Raw genomic sequence first — 27,330 nt, forward strand, 5'->3', positions numbered from 1 at the left:
ACGAGGTTGAGCCAACTCTTGGGGGGGGGGGGGGGGGGGGGGGGGGGAGGATGTTTGTGAACGCTGTCCGCGGGGGGGGGGGGGGGGGGGGGGGTGGGGGGGGGCACAAATCACGTTCATATGTTTTGGCCCTGTCCAAAACTGGAGGGATATTGGAGGGTCATTCCGAAGGTGGTGCACGTGACACTCGAACCGGGTCCCCTAGAAGCCATATTCGGGGTGTCTGATCAGCCGCGAGTTGGAAGCGGGTATGGAGGCAGATGTCTTAGCCTTTGCCTTGCTGATCATCCGAAGGCAGGTCCTGTTGGGGTGGAGGTAAGCTTCTCCGCCTTGTGCTTCAGCGTGGCAGGGGATATCTGCTGGAGCTCTTAACGCTCGAGAAAGTGAAGTTCTAGCTGCGGGGAAGAATCAAAGCGTTCAACAACTCATGGGCGTCATTTATCATAAATTTTCAAGAATTGGATAACATCAAACATCAGGGGGGGTTTGGAATGTATAGGTTATTGGTGATTGTCTATGGGTTGATTGTGGATTCCTGATTGTTTTGTGTTTTGCATTTAAAATGTTAGGGGCTGTTTAGGGGTGGGTGAGATGAAGGGATTGATGGCCAGGGGTTTGACATTGTATTTGTTATTGTTGATTATTTGTTGGTGGGTGTAAATTTGATGAAAATGTGAAAAAGGAGGAGAAAAATACATTTTTTTTTAGAAAGAAAGATGGAGTGATTGCGAAGTGATCGGAGGGGGACAGGGAAGGGGGAAAAAAGAGAGAGAGATAAAAATTAGACAAACTCTTCTCGAGCTATTAGCCAGTTGCGCCTACTGAAATTCTTGCTGGAGGATCACCGTGTCGGTGAAAGACACTCCTTGCTTGGCCCAAAGCTTGTTGGTCTTCTGAAGGCTCATTGGCGAAAGGCCACTGTCCAAGGGCCTCCAGCCTTAGTACTCCAAGATGCTGGAAGCCATTCGATGCATCAGAGAATACTTGACATTCTCTATATCAGGCAAATAAATATAACCTATCATTGCAGGTGCAATAAAGCAACTTGAACTGCTCTGAAAAAATTGAATTGCACTGCACTTTATATAGTATCAAATTTAAACTAAGTATTGCACCATTACAAAATTTGCAAATAAAGTATGTTTTTTGGGGTAAAAAAGGACATTTCATATTCGCTGTTTTCTATTTGAACGGTTGTTCCTATTGGGTTGTGTTAAATTCCACCTCAGCTGTAGCGGGTGACTTTTAAACTCTATTATGTTCATTATTCCCACGCTGTATTTCTGATTTTCTATTTTTAAGTTCGTGATTTGTTTTTTAAAATGATCTTGGCTTTGCGACCTAAATTTGTCCCACATAATCTCATTACTGGTGTTGTGAGGTCCTTGCACCCTAAAATGTCAAAAATCCAAACCCCAGAAAAACTCCTCCCCAATGTCTAACACTACATTTTAAATTTAATTCAACACTTTTCTCATCACTATTACCACAGGAACTGCCATAAACATGTTCCTCCTTCTTATGAGGCCAACCCACCAAGCTCCTGCTTTCCCTGAGCCATACACCACTTCCTTCCATTCGACTTTTACTAACCACTTTACCACCAACTACCCCATAAATCTATGATTTGCAGGTGCTGGCGTTGGACTGGGGTGAGCACAGTGAGAAGTTTTACAACACCAGGTTAAAGTCCAACAGGTTTGATTCGAATCATTAGCTTTCGGAGCACTGCTCCTTCCTCAGGTGAATGGGAGGAAAGAGCAGTGCTCCGAAAGCTAGTGATTCGAATCAAACCTGTTGGACTTTAAGCTGGTGTTGTAAGACTTCTTACAGTGCCCATAATTCAAGTTATTTGCTTTTTCCTCCACTTCACGTCTCAACATTGCGAAACCCAAATTGCCCACTGTTCTCCTGCCCAAATATATGGCCGGGATTCTCCATTCCCGCAGCCAAGTTCTAACGCCGGTGTGAATGGGCCTCAAGTGGCAGGTATTCACCCCTTCCCAGGGGGCTAGTACGGCACCGGAGTGGTGTCCGGAGCTCCGCCGCCCGAAAGCCGGCGCTCCACAAGTCCACGCATGCACGCCACGGCCATCGCGAGTCCATGCATACGCATGGGTTGCCGTCTCCGCACTGGCCCCAGGGCAATATGGTGGAGCCCTACAAGGGCCAGGCGTGGAGGAACATAGGTCCCCATGGAACTAGCCCGCCCGCCGATCGGTAGGACCCGATCACGGGCCTGGCCACCATGGAGGCTCCCCTCGGGGTTGGATCACCACATTTTTATCATAATACTGTCTTTCAGGAAGTCACACTGATCTATTTAAGCATGAACCTTAAGCAGGCCAGGGTTCCAACTACAGTCCACAGTTGTCTTTGTTAACACAAGATCAACTCTTCCAACTCACTCCTGGATGGCCTCCCACATTCACCATCTGCAAACTTAGAGGTCATCTAAAATTCTGCTGTGCATGTCTTAACTCACACCAAGCTGCATTTGCCTATAATCCATTTGCTCAGTGACATTCACTGATTCCCGGTTAAGCAACACCTCAATTTTAAAATTCTGAATCTTGCTTTCAAATCCCTCAATCGGAACAAGGAGCAAAAGTAGGCAATTCAGCCCCTCAAGCCTGCTCCGCCATTCAATCAGATCACGTCTGATGTCTTCCTGGTCTCAAAAACACCTCCCTACCCATGTCCCTTTAACCTGTTTTTATATCATAAATATACCTATCTCCTCCTTGAAACCATTTACTGACTCAGACTCCACTGCACTATGGGTCGGCAAGTTCCACTAATTCACCACCCTTTGCGAGAAGTAGTTCCTTCTCGTCTCTAAATTCCAAATCTACCGCCTCTCAACCGAGATCTGTTTCCTCTTGTTCTAGATTGCCCCACAAGGGGGCACATTTGGTCTACATTTACTTTATCAATGCCTTTTAGTATTTCAGAAACCTCGATCAGCTCCCCTCTCATCCTTCTAAACTCCAGAGAGTACAAGTCCAAACTGTTTAATCTCTCCTCATATATGTCAACCTTTTTATCCCCGGAATCAATCTGGTGAACTCCATGGCTTCCTTATCTAGGAAATCTGCTCCAGCCCAGAACCCTCCAAGATATTGGTGCTCCTTTAATTCTGACCACTTGTGGCCCAACCAAGTCTTCGGTTGCCCGGGCCCCAAGCTCTGGAATAGTCCCCCTAAACCTTTCCACCTCTCTCTCCTGTTCTGCAAGAAATTAATTATCAACCAAGTTTGCAGGTGGTGAATGTGCAAGGCCATCCAGGAGTGAGTTGGAAGAGTTCATCTCGTGTTAACAGAGACAATTGTGGACTGTAGTTGGAACTCTGACCTGCTTAATAATTTTCATTCCCCAAAGTCCTTTTTAAGCAAGTAATCGATTCCCACAAACCGTATTCACTTTCTTTGAACAAAAATTTCCCCTTGCTGACGATGGACAATGCCTGAGGATATATAAATCTACATACATATATAAAGGCACTCGAGTAAAAGTATTGCATATGGCATGCCATTGTGTCTACAAACATTACTGTTAGGGTTTTTCAGAAATGTTTTTACATCAACAATTACGATGCAAAATGCCATGTCAGCATTAATCATAAAATTCTTATGTAAACAGTTGACTGTCACCATGTAGATTCAGCCACGAGATGAATCTGTGACACAAGTCATCCAGGTCTTCCTGACATCTTATTTTTTTGCTTCATTCCAGTTCTTGCAAATTACTTTCAAATTCAACATTTCTTGGCTGTTACTCCTTCCTATTCTTCACAGCTCCCGAACCTCTCTGCTCTTGAAGCCTAAAAATTGAGGCTAGGCGGGGAACGGCCCTTAATTGGCCATTTAAGGGCCTCAAATGTGTACGGGCAGGTCCAAGGCCTTGAGCTGCCCCAGGGTAAAATGGCTGCAAGGTGGAGGCAGTCTGAAATAGAGAGGCAATAATTGCTGCTGCGAGTCTAACTATCCCTGAAAAATAACTAATCTTGGGTTGTTCATGAAATGTCAATACTCTCACTTACGATAAAACTCACTTTTAAAAATAGTTTGAAACAAAGTTTGTACATTTCAGCTTCTACCTTAATTGAACCTTCTACCTTGAACCTACCTTAAACCGGAACATCCAGAGGAAACCCACGCACATACGGGGAGAACGTGCAGATTCCGCACAGACAGTGACCCAAGAGGGAATCGAACCTGGGAGCCTGGTGCTGTGAGGCCATAGTGCTAACCACTATGCTACCGTGCTACCCTTTTTATTTGTCAGCCTAGTCATTTATTCTCCCTGCAAACCTTGTTAAAGTGTAAATTTTATTCCCTGGTTTGCTATCTCAGAGAATAGTTCAATGTCACTGCCTCTCAGAATTTACAGTGCAGAAGGAGGCCATTCGGCCCATCGAGTCTGCACCGGCTCTTGGAAAGAGCACCCCACTTAACCCCCACACCTCCACCCTATCCCCGGAACCCCATCTAACCCAAGGGAAATTTGGCATGGCCAATCCACCTAACCTGCACATCTTTGGACTGTGGGAGAAAACCGGAGCATCTGGAGGAAACCCACACACATACGGGGAGAACGTGCAGACTCCGCAGTGACCCAAGCGGGATTCGAACGGGGGACCCAGGTGCTGTGAAGCTGTAATGCTAACCACTATGCTACAGTGCTACCCTTTTTTTAGTGTCAGCATGTTTGATGTTTTCATCGCCTGTTTGATGTTGTAACTGTAGCCAAATGTCTCAAGATCTTCTGAATTTAGTTCCAGATTCAAACTGACACTGAGAAAAGGAGAAATCTATGCCACAGAGGTCATTAGACCTGTATAGAAAACTTCCATTAAAGGTGTGGTGAGCCATATTGCTTTTTCACAAAATCTAGGCCTTTATCTGAACTTGGCAAAACAAAAACACTGTTTCAACGTGCTCAGGCCTAATTTAGTTTCCTTCTCAATTACCCTGACAACATTCTCTTACTATGAGAGCACCCAGAGGGATGCTAATATAGAAAAGGAATTAAAAAAAACACTGGTCAGTTAGCACCTGCAGAGAGAAGGGACATATTTGCATTCTGGGTATGGATCTGACATCATCTTTGCTGGACAGGAACACCGGAGGACACACATGGAGTTCCCATATCTAACTAAACTAGTTTATTCTGGTTTACTTATACACATACATACACAAATAGCTACAGAGAGTGTTATTACACTGCTCCTTCCTTAAAAGTTATGCAAAGTACAAAATCTTGTATACATTTGTTTTTCATTAATTTCCAAATCGAACCTAACCACATGTTTTCTATTCTTGACCCAAACTTTCAGAACTTGGGGGAGATTTTTGCCATCTGGAGTAGAAGATTTTTCCAACAGCAGATTTTGATCTTGACCATCAATTGAAATTTCCACTTGGTCAGACATGTCTGTCTGACTGGCTCAGATCAGACTCAACTTGCATTAGAGTGACCACTGGTACGCGACTCCATCCCAATGATACAATTCATCAGACTCGTTTGATTCTTCCCAACTTCCTTCACCAACCTCTGAAGGTAAAGCATGGTCTACGTGTACAAATCTAACCTCTCCACTATTGATCACCTTCAGCAAATATGTAAGAGGGCCACATTATCATGGCTTTTCCTGGTCGCCATTTCAACCACTTATATTTCACCTTAACTTCAGGCTTCTTTCTCTCACTCTATCCCTATCTTGACTTGGTTTCTGTCTCGATTGTTTCTCATCTACACACTGTGCTAAATGTGGCTTCAGTGATGAAAACATCATTCTCGGCTGTCTCCTGAGAAACACTTCAGCTTGCATTATTCCAGTAGGTGCGATACGATAAACAAAGAAAAAAATGCCAGTTTGTGATTCAACGACAACTGTTTAGTCCATTTTTTAAATCAAGCATTTTCTTAATAAGAGCATGTTTTAAAATATGTACTGTGCCTCTTAGTCCTTGCTCTACTTTCTCTCTCAGTGCACAGGACAAGATCTGCTATAAACCAGTCTTGCGTCCTTGGAACCTGTACGTTGGCCTCAGACCCATGAAGTGGTTTGTTGCTTTCACTAAACACCTGAGGGTCTGATCACGTGGCCAGGCACTGCAAATTTGGCTTCTACGTGAAAAAGCTTATTCCCATTTATCTTTTTTTTTTAAATTTAGTGTACCCAATTCATTTTTTTCCAATTAAGGGGCAAATTAGCGTGTTCAATCCACCTATCCTGTACATCTTTGGGTTGTGGGGCGGTGAAACCCATGCAAACACGGGGAGAATGTGCAAACTCCACACAAACAGTGACCCAGAGCCGGGATCGAACCTGGGACCTCGGCGCCGTGAGGCAGCAGGGCTAACCCACTGCGCCACAGTGCTGCCCATTCCCATTTATCTTTATGCTGTCAACCTGTATCTTCCTAAAAAGGCTGGTATTTCACCTTTTACGACATTGATGACCAATTCTGCACATTGCTCTTAGTATGTGACTGGAATCCACACACTCCCCTTTACAGAGATTTTCTCTCTGCCATAACTTCATAATTCTATCTGTGATTTCTCCAGCTGACGGCGCATCGACTTTTGATGGTATAGTGATTCAGGAACCTCGCTAACTGATGCGTCCTTCAACATACACTCCCTCTACCACAGATGGAGTGCCACCAGTGTGCACCATTTACAAGATGCACTGCAGTAACTAACACTTGTCAACAGCACCTTCCTAACCTGCAGCCTCTACCACCTAAAAAGAGCAGCTGATGTATAGGAACTCTGCCACCTGGAGGTTTCCTGCCAAGCCACTCAGAATCCTGACTTGGGAATATATTGCATTTCCTTCATTGTCATTGGGTCAAAATCTGGGAAGTCGAAATCTGGGAAGTCGCTCCCAACAGCGCCCTGGGTGTAGCTGCATTACATGGACTGCAGTGGTTCAAGGCAGCAGCTCACCACCAGCTTCTCATGGGCAATTAGGGATGGGCAATAAAATAATGTTGATCTAGCCAGCAACACCCATGTCCCGTGAAAGAATGAAAGACTGGAGTTATCAAGGGGTTCGAAACAGATGAAATTAAGAAAAATCAACCTTTCTTGTGCCATAAAACGTAGGCATTGCGTCTTTATTCAACTGAAACAATGAATATCACCACCAAGTTTGAAAGAAAGACGAGGGAGATCATTCACTGATGTGAAGTTTGCATTTTGAAGCTTTGAAGATGATAGGAATGAGTTTTAATGCTCTTATGAAAGAATTAAGTAACTTTACAAGACAAGACTGTAAGTTGAGAATCATGAGCATGTGGTATCCTCTACAACACATTCAGAACCTGGAAGAAATGAGAACACAAAGTGCAAAGAAACACAAAAGGGAAAATTGGAATGAATAATGTTGAAATTTAGATGAAGAGCAAAGAATGAGAGTGATAGCATTCAAGGAAGCAATGGCAAGAGTGGAAAAAAGAGGGAGGGCCGGATTTTATTAAAAGGTATTTTGAAAGTATCCCAGAATATCATGGAATTATATCATAGAATTCCTATAGTACAGAAGGAGGCCATTCGGCCCAGTGAGTCTGCACCAACCCTGCAACAGAGCACCCTACCTAGTCTCTCTTCTCGGCATATAGAAAATCATTGTCAAAGTCTTTGCTGGAACTGTATGTGTTATGTAGGTTTTGCTTCCTCGGTTGCTAAATTCCACATGAAGAAAATGTTAGTCCTGAAACAAACAATGCCATTTTGTTCACATTTACCTAAGAATTTAAACATTTTGCTTAGCTCACAATATAATAAAAATACTCTAATTCTTCACAGCTCACGGACACTCCCTTTCTGCTCCTCTTCAAGGATATACATACATGACTGTTGTAAGCCATCCTGTACTTCTGACATTAAGTGTTGTCGACTATGATCTATGGCAAGGAGAGAGGTGCAGAACAGCGAGAGTAATACCAAGTTCATCTGGAGACCACACAAATGCTCTCTCCAACACAAAGTCGATGGTTAGTCTCTGATATTCCCCATCTTTGCCAAAGGGCAGCACGGTAGCATAGTGGTTAGCATAAATGCTTCAGAGCTCCAGGGTCCCGGGTTCGATTCCCGGCTGGGTCACTGTCTGTGTGGAGTCTGCACGTCCTCCCCGTGTGTGCGTGGGGTTTCCTCCGGGTGCTCCGGTTTCCTCCCACAGTCCAAGGATGTGCGGGTTAGGTGGATTGGCCATGCTAAATTGCCCGTAGTGTCCTAAAAAAAAGTAAGGTTGGGGGGGGTTGTTGGGTAACGGGTATAGGGTGGATACGTGGGTTTGAGTAGGGTGATCATTGCTCGGCACAACATCGAGGGCCGAAGGGCCTGTTCTGTGCTGTACTGTTCTATGTTCTATATCTCTCTCTCTCTAACATGGAGAGATCCTGAGAGGATTGAACTCAAAGACATTCCTGATCTGTATGGCTCACCACATCAAGCAAGTGCATTTTCTCACTGAAACACACGAGGGTGAAAATATCTTTCAATTTTACAAGCTATTGCTAAGCGAGCAGAAAAAACGTTAAGAAACAAAATATACCTTGACCAAGAAAAGAAAAATTTTGATCGGCGATTTAGCGGGTGAAGGAGTAAACGCAGGTGAGCTGAACAAACATTAGTCAAGATTGACCAGCCTTCAGGGCAGCACGGTGGCGCAATGGTTGGCATTGCTGCCTCACGGCACTGGTGTCCCAGGTTCGATCCCGACTCTGGGTCACTGTCTGTGTGGAGTTTGCACATTCTCCCCGTGTTTATGTGGATTTTGCCCCCACAACCCAAAGGTGTGCAGGGAAGGTGGATTGGCCACACTAAATTGCCCCTTAATTGGAAAAAATGAATTCGATACTCTAAATTTACTTTTTTTTAAAAAGACTGACCTGCCTTCACCCCTATCCCTCTCAAACCTGCATTCGTCCAATGTCCAGAATTTCCCAGTAATCCCTACCCTCTGCAACCTAGTAGCGATCAGTGGCAGTTTTGTCCAATTTCCTTTAACCTGCCCAGCACCAAGACCATCTGCTGCATTCCAACTCCTGCCCCAACTGAGAACTGTCTAACTCTCCGCTAACTGGGGATTGGAATGAAGGACATGCCTGGTCTGCACAGCACAGCTACTTCCTGAGATGTTGATGGAGCCCAAAGAATTATTAAAAAATCCCTGCTGGATGTGAACCTACCAACAATACTGTAGAAAGCAAGCAGCATTTAAAGTATCTGTGACAGGATGCCTCTTGGTGCTACTGTCCCCTGTGTATTTACACTCCACACTGTATTTACTTTCAAAAATTATTGGCTATAGTTTTATTTAGAAAACACTGACTTTTGTATTGACTAATTAAATGGATTATCATTCTGTAATTTGAATGTGTGGTGCAGAATCAACAGTGTACTGTAGCGTTGGTCTCCTGGTGAATGATGTGTGTGTGGTTAAAAATGCACGAAGATGGAAGGTTGCCAGTGCAGTTCAAAGAAAAAATTATTAACTTCTCTTTTTCTTCCTCTTCTGAAGGCAACACTCACCTTGAGTTACGAGTTCCACAAGTAGCTGTCCAGCACTTCACCCAGGGAGGGGCACGTCTGGACAGTGAGTGTTGGCAGGTTGCGAGTGTCAAACACTTGAAGAATTTTATGGTATTAGCACTTCCTACAGGATTGACTTGTGGTTCTACCCCCCCAAGGTACCAACGAACACCCTCCAATTTCCATGCAAGCTTCTGCCTCTTTTCCAGAACAGAGATATACTCGTAATTACCCGGATGACCAATTGGAGACAGTATGCCTGACGATGTGACAAATGATCCATTTTGGATGGAAGAATGACTAAAGTCAGTACAAATTAAATGCTACAATGGTAAAAATGATGAGGTAGCAGGCATCTGGAGTAGGTTAGCAAAGTTGACACAGCAATGAAACAATATTGGATTCTTGACTATATAAATGGAGGTACAGAGTAGGAAAGCACAAAACAAGGTCATGCTAAACCCTTATTTAATTGTCCATTAAGCCTCAGCTAGAATATTGAGCCCGATGCTGGGCATTGCATTTCAGGAAGGCCCTGGAGCGGATTAAGGGTAAATTTTCCAAAGCTTAAGAGACTTCAGATATTGGGGAAAACAGATATTGGGGAAAACAAGAGGAGTTGGGATTGCTCTTCTCACTACAGAGGGTTAAGGAGAAAATAAATAAATTTGGGATATTTTGAGTAAGGAGACATCGTCTTCCACTGATTGGAGAATCAGCAACAGAGGACATAGATTTAAGATAATTGCCAAACGTAGAGAGAGTGACAACAATTTTTTTTCATCGTGAACGATGATGACTGGGTAGAGAATACCCCTAAAAAGCGATGCAAGTAGATTCAATAGTACTTTTCAAATGTAAATATACACTTGAAAAGAACATTTTCCAAGGCTTAAGGGCAAGAACAGCTGAGTGGGATAAATTGGATAGTTCTTTCAAAGAGCTGACACAGATACAATGGGCCAAATGGCCTCTTTCTGCTATGATTCTCTATTGCAACATGAATGCAGGTGGGTTCATTTGCTTCGATAATCAAATTCAGTGTTCCTCATTCATGGAATATTACACTGTTTTTCTGTCCCCTCTGATTAAGTACTCATTCATAGCACTTCTAATAGAATGAATCTGGCGTTTCTATATTAAGACTAATATACCCAGAGAACACCTCAGGAGCCCAAACAACTGAAGATGAAAGAGTGGGATCCTACAGTGTGAACAGAAACATTTGCCGTACAACTTCTCACATGTGGTTTGCAGACTAAGAAATACATTAATAAATCACAACTAATTTTGACTTACAACCTATAATGGCAAACCATCACCACTCAGTTTCTTGCCATCTTTAACCTCATTCACCTACTCAAAAGTTATCTACATCCTGCTGAATCCCAATATGTGGTTTGCCTACTCATGAAACTGAGTACCCTACCAGACACATAGTGTGTGGTTTGACCATCAGGTCACAGCTTTCACTCAGTAGTAGTCATTACCTTTTATGAGTAGAAATGATTCATAGTGACCTGAAGTGGAAATACAAGTGAATTGTCAAATCTCAACTATTACCTTGAGAAAGTCAGTTTCGTTCTTAATTGATAAAACTAGGGGAGTCTCTACTTCTGAACTTTGTGTAATAAATAAAAACCTGGTAATCAACTTCATGATGAACAGAAGTGCACAAGATGAGAATTTATTTTCCAGACTGTATTACAATCGCACCCGCACTGTTATCCTGTAAAATAGCAGTCATGACATTGGTGTATGCTACTTTCCTACATGTAATTTATTCTGATCCTTTGAACAAAACTCAGCAACACTGCAGTTGCAACATCCATAACTATGGGTCTGGCCACGTGAACGAGGCACCCAAAGGTGACAGGACATATATGAGAATCCAGTCGGAGTCTCCAGATTCAGACGATGTCTGCAGATTTTCTCCAAGCATTTATTTTAGGTGGAAGGTGGTGTGAGGGAGAAAAATTACCATTTCAAAAAGGCTTCCCCATAACCCTTAATAAAATGGGGGCAACAAACTGATGGCAAGCCATCAAATTCAAGGGTCATTAATGGAAATTTCAAGGCAACAGTCCTGTGACTTACATCTTAATCAGAGAATGGGATAGACTTAGAAATATCACTGTCACTAATTCAACCAATGTTATGTTGTCACATTGACGACAGTATAATAGAGCTCTCAACTATCTCACAGTGAGGAGCCAGTTAAACTACTGTGCACTAGAATGATTTAGCTCAGCCTGCACTTCCATGTGGGTGTTCTGCATGCACCAGTGCAATAGACCTTTCAAATTACAATTAATCCAGAGCAAGGAATTAGCTACACTACAGTACAATAGAATGATTCAACTGAGTCTGCCCTTCCATATTGGAGTGCACTGTATGGGCCAATATAATGACTGTGGCACCACAGAACGCATTGTTTGGTATATTATTTAGTATATGACATCCTATGGTTCTGGTCAGTGCATTAAGTGTGAATACTTCAATTACAATTTTCCAACTGTCAGTGCACATGGTGGAGTTCATGGTCTTGCTCGAGTTAGGACTGCCTATTGACAGTTGAATGAGTTGCAGCTTCAGCTTCCCACCAGTCATCAACATGTGCTCACAGTAAAAGTCTTGATGGCACCTGGATTCCCTGTCTGTGGCATTCCAGAACAGATTGCTTTGCTATGACGAAGCAGAGTTGCTCAATCAGGAACCAAGCGTCTGTTTCGCTGTATGGAACTGTGTGTAGTGTTATTGATTCCTTCTGTGTAGCATTCAGTATATCGTCTCAATTCCTCTTAACCAGATGCTCCACTTGGATTGCTCACTCTTTAAGCGAAGGAACATAGTCTGGAGTTTATTGTGGGCGTGCCAATACAAAGTAGTGAGGTTCGGCAAAATTTATTTGTTGCTGGATATGGAGTACTTTGCCAGAGTCAGAAGGTTATTCAAGGCAAGTACGAGAAAGGACGACAGGGGGTGATCAAGGTCAGTGGGGTTCGTTTTGAATTGTTTGAATAAAGATGGCATCTCTTATCACCAGCAGATCCATGGAGTGCACAATTTGCAGACACAGACGGGGAACTATAAGACCATAAGACACAAGAGAAGAATTAGGCCACTCGGCCCATCGAGTCTCCTCCATCATTAATTCACCCCCATTCTCCTGCCTTCTCCCCATAGCCCCAGATCCCCTTATTAATCAAGAATCTATCTTTCAAGTGTCGGAGTACTTTAGGTTGTACCGAGGGACCAGACAGGGCTGCCCGCTCTCCCCACTGCTGTTTGCGCTGGCCACAGAGCCGCTGGCGATTGCGCTGAGAGCCGCAGAGGGATGGAAGGGGATGGTGAGGGGCGGGGGAGAACATAGGGTCTCTCTTTACGCAGACGACCTGCTCCTGTATGTGTCGGACCCAGTGGCCGGGATGGGAAGTATACTGGGAATATTGAGGAAGTTCGGCCAGTTTTCAGGATACAAATTAAATACGGAAAAGAGTGAAATGTTTGTGGTACAGGCAAGGGGCCAGGAGAACAGATCAAGAGGGCTACCGTTTAGGCTGGTTGAGGAAAATTTCCGGTATTTGGGAATCCAGGTTGCACGAGACTGGGGCAGGCTGCACAAGTTAAATTTGGCCAGGGTGGTGAGAGCAAATGAAGGGAGAGTTTCAGAGATGGGATGCACTCCCTCTGTCGCTGGCAGGGAGGGTGCAGACTGTAAAGATAACAATCCTCCCTAGATTTCTGTTTGTTTATCAGTGCCTCCCGATCTTTGTCCCACAGTCCTTCTTCAAAAGAGTTAACAGGATGATCATGAGCTTTGTCTGGGCGGGAAAATCCCCGCGGGTGAAGAAGGCGATGCTGGAGAGGAACCGCAGCGAGGGAGGGCTGGCTTTGCCGAGTCTGATTAATTATTACTGGGCGGCCAACATCGCTATGATAAGGAAGTGGATGGTGGGTATGAGGTCTATCTGGGAGCGGGTGGAGGCGGCTTTGTGCAGGGGCTCCAGCTTGACAGCCCTGGTCACGGCTCCTCTACTACTGCCGCCGGCCAGGTACTCCACCAGCCCGGTAGTGGTGGCGACCCTTCGGATATGGGGCCAGTGGAGGAGGCATGTAGGGGAGACGGGGGTGTCGGTTTGGGCGCCAATCTGCGACAACCATCGGTTTGCCCCCGGGAGTATGGATGGGGGGTTTCGAGTATGGCGGCGGACGGGGGTGGGAAGAGTGGGCGATATGTTCCTGGAAGGGAGCTTTGCAAGTTTGAGGAGCTTGGAGGAGAAATTGGGGCTGGTATGGGGAAATGATTTTAGGTACCTACAGTTGCGGGACTTTGTTCGTAGACAGGTCCCATCTTTCCCGCGCCTCCCGCCAATGGGGATCCAAGACAGAATAGTCTCTAGGGGGGAAGAAGGGGAGGGTAGAGTCTCTGATATTTATACGGTGCTCATGAGGGAGGAAGGGTCCCAGACAGATGAACTAAAACTTAAATAGGAGGAGCAGCTAGGCGGGGAAATGGAGGACTGGCTGTGGGCAGAGGCCCTGAGTAGGGTAAATTCGACTGCAACATGTGCCAGGCTCGGGCTGATTCAATTTAAGGTTGTTCACCGGGCCCACATGACGGTGGCTCGGATGAGCAAATTCTTTGGGATAGAGGACAAATGCGCTAGGTGCGCGGGAGCACCAGCGAACCACGTTCACATGTTTTGTGCATGCCCTAAGCTTAGGGGGTACTGGGAGGGATTTGCGGGCGTCATGTCCCGGGTGCTAAAAACAAGGGTGGCGATGGGTCCGGGGTGGCAATTTTTGGGGTTTCGGAAGACCCGGGAGTGCAGGGGGAGAAAGAGGCCGATGTTTTGGCCTTTGCTTCCCTGATAGCCCGGCGATGAATACTATTGGCGTGGAGGGACTCAAAGCCCCCGAAGACTGAGTTGTGGCTTACGGACATGTCGAGTTTCCTGGGTATGGAAAAATTAAGTTGGCCTTGAGGGGATCTCTACAGGGGTCCCCCGGAGGTGGCAACCATTTATTGACTTCTTTGTGGGAGAGTGAGCGTCAGCAAGGGGGTCAGTTAGTAGAGTAGGAGGGATAAAATGGCGGGTGGTACCGGTGGGAGAGGAGCGGGCTTGCGCAGTATGTTACAATTGAAGTATTGAATGTACGTGGATGTGTGCACATTTTTGCCTTTTTTGCTTTCTTTCTGTTGATGTCTGTAACTGTTTACAAAGCCAAAAACTACCTCAATAAAATTGTTTATTAAAAAAAAGAATCTATCTTTCATTGTCTGAAACACACCGAGTGATTTGGGCTCCACAGACTTCTGCAGCAAAGAGTTCCACTGATTCACCACCCTCTGAAGAAATTCCTCATCGCTGTTTTAAAGGATCATCCCTTTTGTCTGATTGTGCCCTCTGCTTCTAGTTTTCCCTACAAGTGGAAACATCCTCTCCACGACCACTCTATCCAGGCCTCGCAGTATCCTGTAAGTTTCAATAAGATCCTCCTCATCCTTCTAAACTCCAACGAGTACAGACCCAGAGTCCTCAACCGTTCCTCATACGACAAGCTCGTGATTCCAGGAATCATTCTTATGAACCTCCTCTAGACCCTTTCCAAGGCCAGAACATCCTTCCTTAGATACGGGGCCTAAAACTGTTCACAATACTCCAAATGGGGTCTGACCAGAGCTTTATACAGCCTCAAATGTACATCCCTGCTCTTGTACTCTAGCCCTCTCGACATGAATGCTAACATTGCATTTGTCTTCCTAACTGCCAACTGAACCTGCATGTTAACCTAAGAGAATCTTGAACAAGGACTCCCAAGTCCCTTTGCGCTTCTGATTTCTGAAGCAAATCCCCATTTAGAAAATATCTATGCCTCCATTCCTCCTTCCAAAGTGCATAACTTTGCACTTTCCCACATTGTATTCCATCTGGCACTTCTTTGCCCACTCTCCTAGCCTGTCCAAGTCCTACTTCAGCCCCCCCACGTCCTCAATACTACCTGTCCCTCAACAGATCTTTGTATCATCTGCAAACGTAGCAACAGTGCCTTCAGTTCTTTCTACCAGATCGTTAATGTATATTGTGAAAAGTTGTCGTCCCAGCACCGACCTCTGAGGCACACCACTGGTCACCGTCTGCCATCCTGAAAAAGATCCCTTTATCCCCACACTCTGCCTTCTGCCAGTCAGTCAATCCTCTACCCATGCCAAGGTCTTAACACAATAGGCTCTTAACTTATTTAACAGTCTCCGATGTGGCACCTTCTCAAAGGCCTCTGAGAATTTAAATAAGTAACGTCACTGGTTCTCCTTTGTCCAACTTCATTTTAATTTCAACGAACTCTTAACAGATTTGTCAGACATGACTTCCCCTTGACGAAGCCGTGCTGACTCAGCCGTATTTTATCATGCACTTCCAAGTACTCCGCGATCTCATCTTTAATAATGACTCTAAAACAGGGGTGGGCAAACTATGGCCCGCGGGCCGCAAAGGTCTTTATGCGGCCCACCAAGTCATTTAAAAACCAAAAAATCTTTTTTAAATTTAAAAAAAAAATTTTTTTTTAAGGTTAATGGGGGGGGGGCTGTTGGGTTACTTACTGGTATAGGGTGGATACGTTGACTTGAGTAGGGTGATCATTGCTCGGCACAACATCGAGGGCCGAAGGGCCTGTTCTGTGCTGTACTGTTCTATGTTCTATATGAGGCGCCCAGAATCATAACCGGGTGAAGTAATTATTTTACTTAATATACTATGCGGCCCTTTAAAATTGTGAATTTCTGAATGTGGCCCTTGCACGGAAAAGTTTGCCCACCCCTGCTCTAAAATCTTGCCAATGACCGAAGTCAGGCTAACCGGCCTATAATTTCCAGTCTTCTGCCTCCCTCCCTTCTTAAACAGCGGTGTTACATTAGCTACTTTCCAGTCCTCTAGGGCCCCTCTGCCTCCAGTGATTCCTCAAAGATCACCACCAATGCTTCCACAATCTCCTCAGCTACCTCCTTTAGAACCCTGGGGTGTAGTCCATCTGGTCCAGGTTATTCATCCTCATTCAGACCTTTGTTTCCCCAGAACCTTCTCCTTAGGTGATGGCCACTACACTCACCTGTGCCCCCTGATTCGCCTGGAGCTCTGGCATTCCACTGGTGTCTTCCACCGTGAAGACTGATGCAAGGTAACTATTCAGTTCCTCTGCCATTTCTTTGTTTCTTATTATTACTTCTCCAGCCTCACTTTGCAATGGTCCAATGTCTATTTTTGCCTCTTTTACCTTCTATATATTGGAAAAAAACTCTTCCAGGGCAGCGCAGTGCCCCAGTGGTAGCACTGCTGCCTATGGTGTTGAAAACCTGGGTTCGACCCCGGCCCCGGGTCACTGCCCCTGTGGAGTTTGTACATTCTCCCCGTATCTGCGGGGTTTCACCCCCACAACACAAAGATGTGCAGATTAGGTGGATTGGCCACGCTAAATTGCCCTTTAATTGAAAAAAAAATAATTGGGTACTCTAAATTTATTTTAAAAAAAAGAAAAATAACTCTTTCTATTTTAATTTATATTACTAGCTAACTTACTCTCATATCCCACCTTCTCCCCACTTATTGATTTTTTAGTTGCCCTCTGCTTGCTTTTAAAGGCTTCCATAAGTTTACTATAAGTTTATTGACTTGCAATTTTGGACAGAAAAATGAATGATGTGAAGATTGCAATCTCCCAAGATCAGCTCAGGAGGGGGTGTCCTCTTAATCCATGCAGTGTTACAAAATTTGGCAGGTATGAGCCACAAAATCTCTTGACAAGCATAAGATGCGGGGGACATTATTTCTTGCTCATCTCCAGACAGGAGCAGCATCTTCGTCAGATCCTTGGTCTTGAGAGTTTCCGGCCTCAGATGGATCTGACGTCATCATCCTCCAGGTCTTGCTGGGTGGGGCTCCTCTGGATCATGCTCCTCACACCAGGTCTCTTCTTGAAGCTGTGCTGGCAGCGGCAGCACGTCCTTCTCCCATTCAATCAGATCACTACCATTAAGACGGCATCATTGAGTGAAGGCTCCGTTATATAATCCTCCTTCTCCCCAAGGATTGATAGATCCAACAGATTAAAGAGCAAATGGGCAACTATAGTAGATCTCCCAATCTCTACCAGAAAGCTGCCATACCTTAGAGCTGCGTCAGCGTGACTTGCCTTTCCCTGATCGCACGCAACTTCACAGATCCAGGTATCCAAGATGCCAACTTGACATCTAAATCCCAGAGAGGTTGAAACAGGCTTGAACGCATCCAGGATACGTTCAACCTTACCTAATGCACTCCTATGGTGTCTGATCTGGTAGACTGATTAAGCCTAGCTGCACTTTTGGAACGATTGGATGCCCTTTGACCGGTTAGTCATGCCAATTGCTTAAAGCACCTTTGGATCTTTCAGTGATCATCTTGCCATCCATCCAGCAGCTGCGCATCCTTCAGGGTTGGCTGCATCTCCATTCTCACAATCCTTTCTGTTAATGCTGAAATTGATCTACTTTATTGTGAACCCAATGACTCCTGCAGTCTCTTCCAAACGTCAGGGGCACCAATTGCACCTTCTCACTAAACTCTTCCTGGTCACTAAACTCTTCCTGGTCACTAAACTCTTCCTGGTCACTAAACTCTTCCTGAGGTTTATCAGCTCAGACTCCATTTCCATGTTGTTATCCGAAACAGTGCAAGGGTGCCCAGAGTGTGTTCCGCAACCCACCCCCCGGAGTCCAATCGCAGGCTCCTCCCACACTGCCTCAGCTTTCCCCTCCCCCCTTGCGTCATAACTTTGGGATCTCAAATTGGTGATTTGGCATTTTTACTTGAGACTAGCTTCGACTCTCCTCCCCCCAGACAGAGTTCAGGTCTCTCCCATCTTCTTGGAGCCTCACAATGTGCAAGTAGAACTCCATCCAGTGATTCTTCAGCCTCCCCAGTAATCCTGGATCCCAGTGTAGTTCCTGCTGCTTCCCTTGAACCCATCACTGTTGATGTCCCTGTGCAGACCTTTCCCATCAGGAGGCTGTGTGCAGTCACATGCAGAGGTTCCCACCAGGCCCCCACCCCCAACAGGAGAGTTTCCAGTATCCCCCACTTTATAACATTTTCCCCATTTGCTGGCTGCAGATGTCTCCCCTGACCATGACCATTCCATCTGCAGCCCAATACAGAACCAGTCAACCCCATCACCACCGATTGTGAGACAGTGACTACCCCCTGCACACCAAGCTGTGCCCGATTCCCATTCAGCACAAAGGCCTCACCCTCCCAGGAGCAGGAACCCCATGTGTGTGCCCACGGAACCCCAGGACTGCCTTTAATCTCTGAGCCTGACCTCTTGGCCCAGTCCAGGGATTTTGACAGTCTTTCACACAGTTCTCCTGGCTTTAGAGTGCAGCCCTGCCCTACACCAGCAGCACTCAATGCAGAGTCGAGAGAAGTCCAGCTCAATGCCCTAGGCAGCCTCACCATACACTCCCACCAACGTGGGCTAACACTGGCATGGATGAGGAACCAGAGCAGCACTGTCTCAGGTAGGCTTCAAATGTTGGACTCAGCTCAGTCATAATGGAAGAAGTGAGAGTCGTCAGTTGCACGTAATTTGCATCTGATTATGGTTTAAACCAGTTTATTTTCCCACGGCATGGCACATAATTGGGAAGGGAAATGTGATACCCATAAGTTGTGTTTTTAATGAGTATTCATGACATGCGAATGCATGCAAATGGAATGCCCGACATGGACCAGTGGGAAAGATGGAACCCACATTATCCCAACATGGAAGTGGCAAAGACAAAATTCTGTCTCGTATTTCCGCCAGTGGGAATCAGATCTTTGGCTTCACTCCCTCCCACCACCAGGTAGGACTGGAAAATTCTGTCTGATGATATTGAGTACCCACCCAATTGGAAGATAAAAATCAAAGCATGTATATTCATCGGCTGTGAAGAACTTTGAGAAGTCCTGTGGTGGTGAAAAGCATCATTATAAATAGAACATAGAACATAGAACAGTACAGCACAGAACAGGCCCTTCGGCCCTCGATGTTGTGCCGAACAATGATCACCCTACTTAAACCCACGTAACCCGTATACCCGTAACCCAACAATCCCCCCATTAACCTTACACTACGGGCAATTTAGCATGGCCAATCCACCTAACCCGCACATCTTTGGACTGTGGGAGGAAACCGGAGCACCCGGAGTAAACCCACGCACACACGGGGAGGACGTGCAGACTCCACACAGACAGTGACCCAGCCGGGAATCGAACCTGGGACCCTGGAGCTGTGAAGCATTGATGCTAACCACCATGCTACCGTGAGGCCTTTCTTTGTATGTCCTTTCTTTCTATACCCGAAGTAACAAAGGTTTTTATATGCAAATTTTGAAGTAGACTTTATATATACACAGCAGTAGGAAGTTCAATAGTAAAAACAGGTTTGCAAATAAACAAAAGGTCTTAAAGAATTGTGATAACCAATTGTTAAACATTTTCTTTCAAAACATTAGTAAGCAACTCATGACTAAAGATGTAAGCATAGAATAGTCCAAAGATGTGCAGGTTAGTTGGTTTGACCATGCTAATTGTCCCTTTGAGTTCAAAGTTTCAGTGGGGTGAGGGCAAGGGAGTGGGCCTAGCTGAGGTGCTCTTTCAGAAAGTCGATGCAGATTCGATGGGCTGAATGGCCTCCTTCTGTACTGTAGGGGTTCTAAGATTTCTAATAAATTCACTTTATTGTTGCCTGTTTCTACAGGAACAAAGTGAAGGGAGGAGACATTTCTGCTATAAGTATGTCAGAACACAAACTTATATTTAGCACAAGATTTTATCAAACTATCCAATAGATGGACTCCACTTCTCTTAGGCAGCCTGTACAGGAAGTAATTTTTTTCCGCTGGCTTATAAACATAAGAAGATAACAAACCCCATAAAAGTTCCCGAAGTGTTCCTTGAACATCCATGGGCAGGACAGGGTATCCACAATGTCCAAACATATGCCCAATTTCGACATAGATCACTGGATAGCAATCATATTAGCAGGGGCCGGTTTAGTACAGTGGGCTAAACAGCTGGCTTGTAATGCAGAACGAGGCCAGCAGCGCGGGTTCAATTCCCATACCAGCCTCCCCGAACAGGCGCCGGAATGTGGCGACCAGGGGCTTTTCACAGTAACTTCATTGAAGCCTGCTTGTGATAATGAGCGATTATAATATGCTGGAATAACAGTAAGCTTTCACACACTCTAACCCTGCGCATTAAAATCAAATGAAACACCTTAACTGCCAAATCTAGGATTGTTAACATTACAATTGTTCCGCATTGTCTAACTCACCATTCAAATGCACTGAGCAGCATGAGGTACTATATTTAGAAAAGAATGCAACGGATTGCAACACGGAAACTGGTAATCTAGCCCAATGAGTATATGCCAACGGATATGCTCTACAGAAGCCTTCTCCCACTCTACTTCATCTAACCCCATCAGCATAATCTTCTACTCATTTCCCTCTCGTGTACTTATCTAACTACTCCTTAAATGCATCTATATTACTCACTGCGCCCATTATGTAGGTGTAGCTTAATAACTATCTTCTTTGTGGTTAAAATTCCACTGAAAGGGGCAGCATGTGGCGCAGTAGTTAGCAGTGGGACTGCAGCACTGAGGACCTGGGTCACTGTCCGTGTGGAGTTTGCACATTCTCCCTATGTCTGTATGGGTTTCACCCCCACAACCCAAAGATGTGCAGGTCAGGTGGATTGGCCACGCTAAATTGCCCCTTAATTGGGGGGGGGAAAATTGGGTACTCAAAAAAAATTTTTAATTCCACTGAAAGGGGTTGAAATAACTCAGTTACCAAGTTAAAATAGCCAAACATTGGAGAAGGCAATTACTCAAATACCACGATGTATGCTCTCTCGATCACTGAAGATGACCAGAAGATAGTTTGTATCTAAATTCCTAAACTCATCACAGGAAGCTAAATCTTTCCCGTTTCACACTCAATTCACATTTATCATGGTAAGCAATCGGCAGCATGGTGGCACTGTGGTTAGCACTGCTGTCTCACAGCGCCAGGGATCCAGTTCGATGCCAAGACAGCGGAATCGTTGCGTGTGGAGTTTGCACATTCTCCCAGTGTCTGCGTGGATTTCCTCCGGGTGCTCCGGTTTCCTCCCACAGTCCAAATGTGGTTCAGTGGATTAGCCATGCAAATTGCCCTTTAGTGTCCAACAGTTAGGTTGGTTGAGGTGACAGGGATCAGGTTGGGAGTGGGTCTCTTTCGGAGGGTCGGTGCAGACCCATGGACCAAAGGCCTCCCTTCTGCACTGTAGGGATTTCATGATTACTGCAAAACAGCCTCTTTGATGCTGAAAATGAACTATTACAAGTTAAAGCTCATTCTTTTAGGTTTTAATTGTTGGAGGTTTTAAAAATGTGAAATTTAAAATTTCGTGAATATTTTTCTTTTACTTTCAATTACTTGTTCCTCGCCTTGATTCCAATTTTTTCCCATTCTCTACTTCTCTTTCTGCATCCAACTTGGTATTGAATTGACCACACTAAAGTATGTTTCCTCTGCATTGCTTTTATTTTCACAATCTTTGAATCGGATTGGTGAAGGAACTACAGTTAGTTACTCATCTTGTTCATTTAGGTCTCAATTAGTTGTTTTCCTCACTGCGCTGTTATCAGCTCACGCTTTGAGCAACTTGGAAATATTTAATACTCAAATGTGCACAGCCAAGTCAAACAGCAAGTACCTGCCCTTAGGTTAACGACGACAAAAAACATTGGGCCAGGATTTGCAATATTGTGTCCACTACTGTGTCAACATAGCTTTTAGTTCAAGGGTCAACAAACGAATGAGCTTTGGAAGGTTCAGGTTTGGTTGCTTAAGAGCCAACAACAACTTGCTCCAAAAACAATGAACACCAAAAATCATTCAACAAATTTCTAAAATGAGTATTAGGTGAACGTGAAATAATTTGTGATGTGAACTACATGATACTGTATCACTGTATATCTCATTTCCAAACATTTGTTATGCAATATTTACACTTCAACACGTTTCCCCTTCAAATTCAACAAGTGCAGCACAGGCCCATCCATCTTGATTGACAGCAAGACTTGCCAACGAATCATCAAAGCAAAAGAAATAAAGCAGGATAACTTGACAGTCAATTTAACTAATCACCGTCAGTTGCACAGGTTGGAAAGCCAGCCATTAATTTCCTGTGATCTATTGTGAGGCTCAAATAGCTGAATGAGGAGATATACGTCAATGTGACTGCAAGATTGCCTAATAAATTACACAAACGTTTTTGCCTAGCTTGATGTGTCCAAGAGTACAATTATTTTATACACTGAAGAATTTATTCCACTGTTAACTTCACCTGCAGTGAATAATTGATTATTTCAGATTTAGCGAACTTCATACACAGACATCTGCTTCTTTGTCGCTATGTCACACTGAAAGATTCTACAGAACCTCAGAATCATATCTGACCCCAAATTCAGCTTCCAGCCAATTTCTACCTCAACAAAGACTGCCTATTTCCTCCTCCACGTCCTTCAAGTGCAGTGCCCAGAATTGGATACAATTGAGATCAAAGTAGTGTTTTATAAAGGTTCACAACTTCCTTGTCTTTGGGCTCTATGCCTTTATAAATAAACTGTAGGATCCCATACACCTTTGAATGTACTTGCTCGACCTTCCCTGTAACCTTGAACAATTGTGTGCACATTTACCCCCACATCCTGTCCCTGTTCCTGGACCATCTTTAGGATGCACACTTTGTTTTGTATTGCCTCTCCTTGTTCTTCCTACTAAAAAGACTCACATTTCTCTGCATTAAATGTAATTTCCCACATGTCCATCCAGACCACCAACCAGCCTGCTGTCTCAGTCCTCCTGAAGTTTAACACAATACGCTTTACTTCAAAGTTTGTGCCAGGACACCCAAGACAGCATTAATCATGAACCAAGAAAAACTGTGGTCTTGTGACAACCATGGGGAAACACCACTGTAAACCTTTCTACAAATTGAAAAACAGCCATTTGCTACTATTCCCTGCCATTCAATGTACTTTGGATCCATACTGGCACTGTCCCTTTTATGTCATGGGCTTCAACTTTGCTGGCAGGCCTATTAAATGACATTTTATCAAGCACCTTTAGAACATAGAACAGTACAGCACAGAACCTTAGTAGTTGACATATACCACATCAACTTCATTGCGCTCTGCAACTCTATTTCCTTGTGAAAAAAACTCAATCAAGTTAGTTAAACATGATTAGCCTTCAACAATTCATATTGGCCTTCCTCAATCAATTCACCTTTATTCAAATGACTATGAACTTGTTTGCAGATGACCTTTGCTACAAGCTTTCCCATCACTGAGGTTAAATTGATTTGCCTGTAATTGTTCAGTTAGAAACATGAAAAATAGGAGCCCACGCAGGCCATTTGGCCCATTAAGCCTGCATTCAACGTGACCGTGGCTGATCCTCTGTCTCAAGACCATTCTCCCAGGCTCTCCCCATACCCTTCGGCAACCTTAGAGTATTAATTACAAATCTATCTATTACCTTCTTAAATATATTCAGTGATTTGACTTCTACAGCCTTCTGTCATGGACACTCGCAGGGCTGACAAACTTCAGCCGCGCTTAAACAATACACCATTCAGACACACACACACAGACCGTGGCTGAAAAGATGGGACAGGTTGTACTAGAGCGTCCATACAGCTGATGGGTCGGCTGGGGCCAGGCGGCACCCAGGGGGGTGTCCCGGGAGGGTCACCCAGGGTACCAGGTTCATAGCGGGCTGTCAGCGTCATGCGCAGATGCATGGCTGCCCTGCCGGCTGAGGTAATGGTGTTGCACACCCGTCCACCCTGACCCCACAGCCCATCTCCTGGCCAACCCCACTACTCCCCTGGCCCTGGCAGAAGTCCTCCCGGCCAGCGGCACGACTGTCGGCCAAGTATGGCGGTGCTGTACACTGTCCGTACGCCGTCTCTTTCTCTCTCTCTCTCTCTCAGCAGCCACCACGCCAGGTTCACGATTGTTGAGCGCACACGTGGATGGCGCTGTCGGGGACTCGGCCCATTGGAGGCGGAGCACTGAGGGTGAGCCCACGAATGAGATGTGAACGGGATTTCAACTACGCGCTGTGTGCGTCGCTATGATGCTGTTTTAGGAAGCAGAGCATCGCGATTCAACATCAAACCTCCGCCTGCCGCGATTTCGGTGTCTGGAGCTATTCTCCACCCGGTCACACACCGCGATTTCGACGTTACCCAACGGAGAATTCCACCCCATATATGCCACATCCGCAGGTTCTTCCTCATCAATTCTACTAGTTACGTCCTCAAAAAAAAACTTCAGTCTGTTTGTCAAACATGATTTCCCTTTCATAAATTCATTTACATTTTGTCTAATTTAGTTGATATTTTCTACGTGTCCTGTTCTCATAACGTTGACAAACATTTTCCCTGCTACTGACGTTAGGTTAACCGGTTAATGTTTAGAATGCCATGTTCTCTCCCCCCCCCCCCCCCCCCCCCCAACCCCCCACCTCCTTTTTCAAATAACAGGATTACATTTGTCACCCTCCAATCTGCTGGGACTATTCCAGAATCTACAGAATTTTGAAAGATGACAGCCAATGTTGTATTGGGTAGAATACCAGTTTGGATGAGGATTGGCTGACTGACAGAAAGCAGAGGGTTGGGTTAAATAGGTCCTTCTCTGGCTGGCCAACTGTAGCTAGTGGGGTGCCGCAGAGTTCAGTCCTCTGACCTCAACTGTTTACAATCTATATAAAATGATCTGCAAGCAGGGACAGATTGTAACATGGCAGATTTTGTGGATGACACGCAATAGGTGGGAAAGCAGGCAGTGAAGAGGAGATACAGATTTTACAGGTGGATAAAGATTGGCTGGGAGATTGGGCCAAAATTTGGCAGATGGAGTTTAATGTGGATAAGTGTGAGGTTATCCACTTTGGCCGAAAAAATAGGCAAATTATCTAAATGGAAAGCAGATTCAAAATGAGTCTGAGCAGAGGGATCTGGGTGCCTTTGTTCATGGATCGCAGAAAATGTGTATGCAAGTACAAAAGGTAATTTAAAAGGTTAGCGTTCATTGCAAAAGGACTGGAGTAAAAAGTAAAGAGTATTGTTGCAATTGTATCGGGTGTTGGTGAGACCACATCTGGAGCACTGTGTCCAATTTTGGTCTCCTTATTTGAAGAACGATGTGGTGGCACTGGAGGCAGTTCAGAGAAGGTTCACCAGATTGATTCCGGGGATGATGTATGAGGAGAGATTAAACTGTTTGGGCTTATACTCGCTGGAGTTTAGAAGGGTGAGAGGGGATCTGCTCGAAGTATCCAATAATAATCTTTATTGTCACAAGTAGGCTTACATTAACACTGCAATGACCCTACTGGGAAAATCCCCCAGTCGCCACGCTCCTGTTTGGGTACACGGAGGGAGAATACAGAATATCCAAATGACTTAACAGCACATCTTTCAGAACTTGTGGGAGGAAACCGGAGCACCCGGAGGAAACCCCCACAGACACAGGGGAACGTGCAGACTCCACACAGACAGTGACCCAAACTAGGAATTGAGCCTGGGACCCTGGTGCTGTGAAGTAACAGTGCTAACCACGCCACCCAAATACTAAAAGGGATTGATAAAGTAAATGTTCTCCTTGTGGAGCAATTTAGAACAAGAGGTCACAGATATAGGTTCATAGAATCAAAGTATCACAGAATTTACAGTGCAGGAGGCCATTCAGCCCATTAGGTCTACACCGGCCCTTGGAAAGAGCACCCCAGCCAAGCCCACACCTCCACCCTATCCCCGTAATCCCACCAAACCGTTTTTTGGACACTAAGGGCAATTTAGCATGGCCAATCCACCGAACCTGCACATCTTTGGGCTGTGGGAGGAAACCAGAGCACCCGGAGGAAACCCACGTTGACACGGGGATAACATGCAGACTCTGCACAGACAGTGACCCAAGCCGGGAATGGAACCTGGGACCCTGAAGCTTTGTGCTAACCAATGTGCTACCGTGTTGCCCACGGAGAGGTGCTAGATTTAAAACTGAGATGAGGAGACACTACTTCTCGCAGAGGGTGGTGAATTTATGGAACTTCCTGCCCCATAATGCGGTAGAGCCTGATGGTTTCAAGAGGGAGATGCACATAATCCTGAAACAAAGCGGGTTAAAGGGAGATGGGGAACAGGACAGGAGGTGGCTTTGAGACCAGGATGAGATCAGCCATGATCTGATTAAATGACGGAGCAGGAATGGTGAAGCAGGTTCAATGGGCTGAACTGCCTATTTCTGCTCTTAATTCCTATGTTCCTAATGCATGCACTATTTCCATGGCCACCTCCTTTAGTACCCTGTAATGGGGTTTCTCAGGCCCTGGGGATTTGTCAGCTTCCAGTTATCATCAATTTTTTCAGCATTAATATTTTATTTGTTAAACACAAATATTAAATATTTTTGAGTTTTTGTAACCTCAGGTAGTCAGAGAAGGATGTGGGGGGGGGGGGGGGGCAGCATTTTCTCCCCCCTCTCCTTTGGTTTTTTTGAGCACAAATCACTCCACGACACAAGGAGCCTGGTTGCAGACTACTTACCGACCCAACTCCTCTCTCCATTCCCATCAGCTTTTTAATTTTATGGGGAAATGTCCAAGTCCACTTACAGACATGGTGAAGCTCG

At 45.1% G+C, this 27,330-nt stretch overlaps 1 protein-coding gene across 9 annotated transcripts in view; it reads right to left on the minus strand.

Annotated features, from left to right (window-relative positions):
• LOC119973889 (transcriptional-regulating factor 1) overlaps positions 1-27,330 on the minus strand; it is a 274,278-nt gene that overhangs the window by 99,061 nt on the left and 147,887 nt on the right. The window lies entirely within an intron of this gene.

Source organism: Scyliorhinus canicula, chromosome 1 (assembly GCF_902713615.1).
Source record: "Scyliorhinus canicula chromosome 1, sScyCan1.1, whole genome shotgun sequence".
NCBI lineage: Eukaryota > Metazoa > Chordata > Chondrichthyes > Carcharhiniformes > Scyliorhinidae > Scyliorhinus > Scyliorhinus canicula.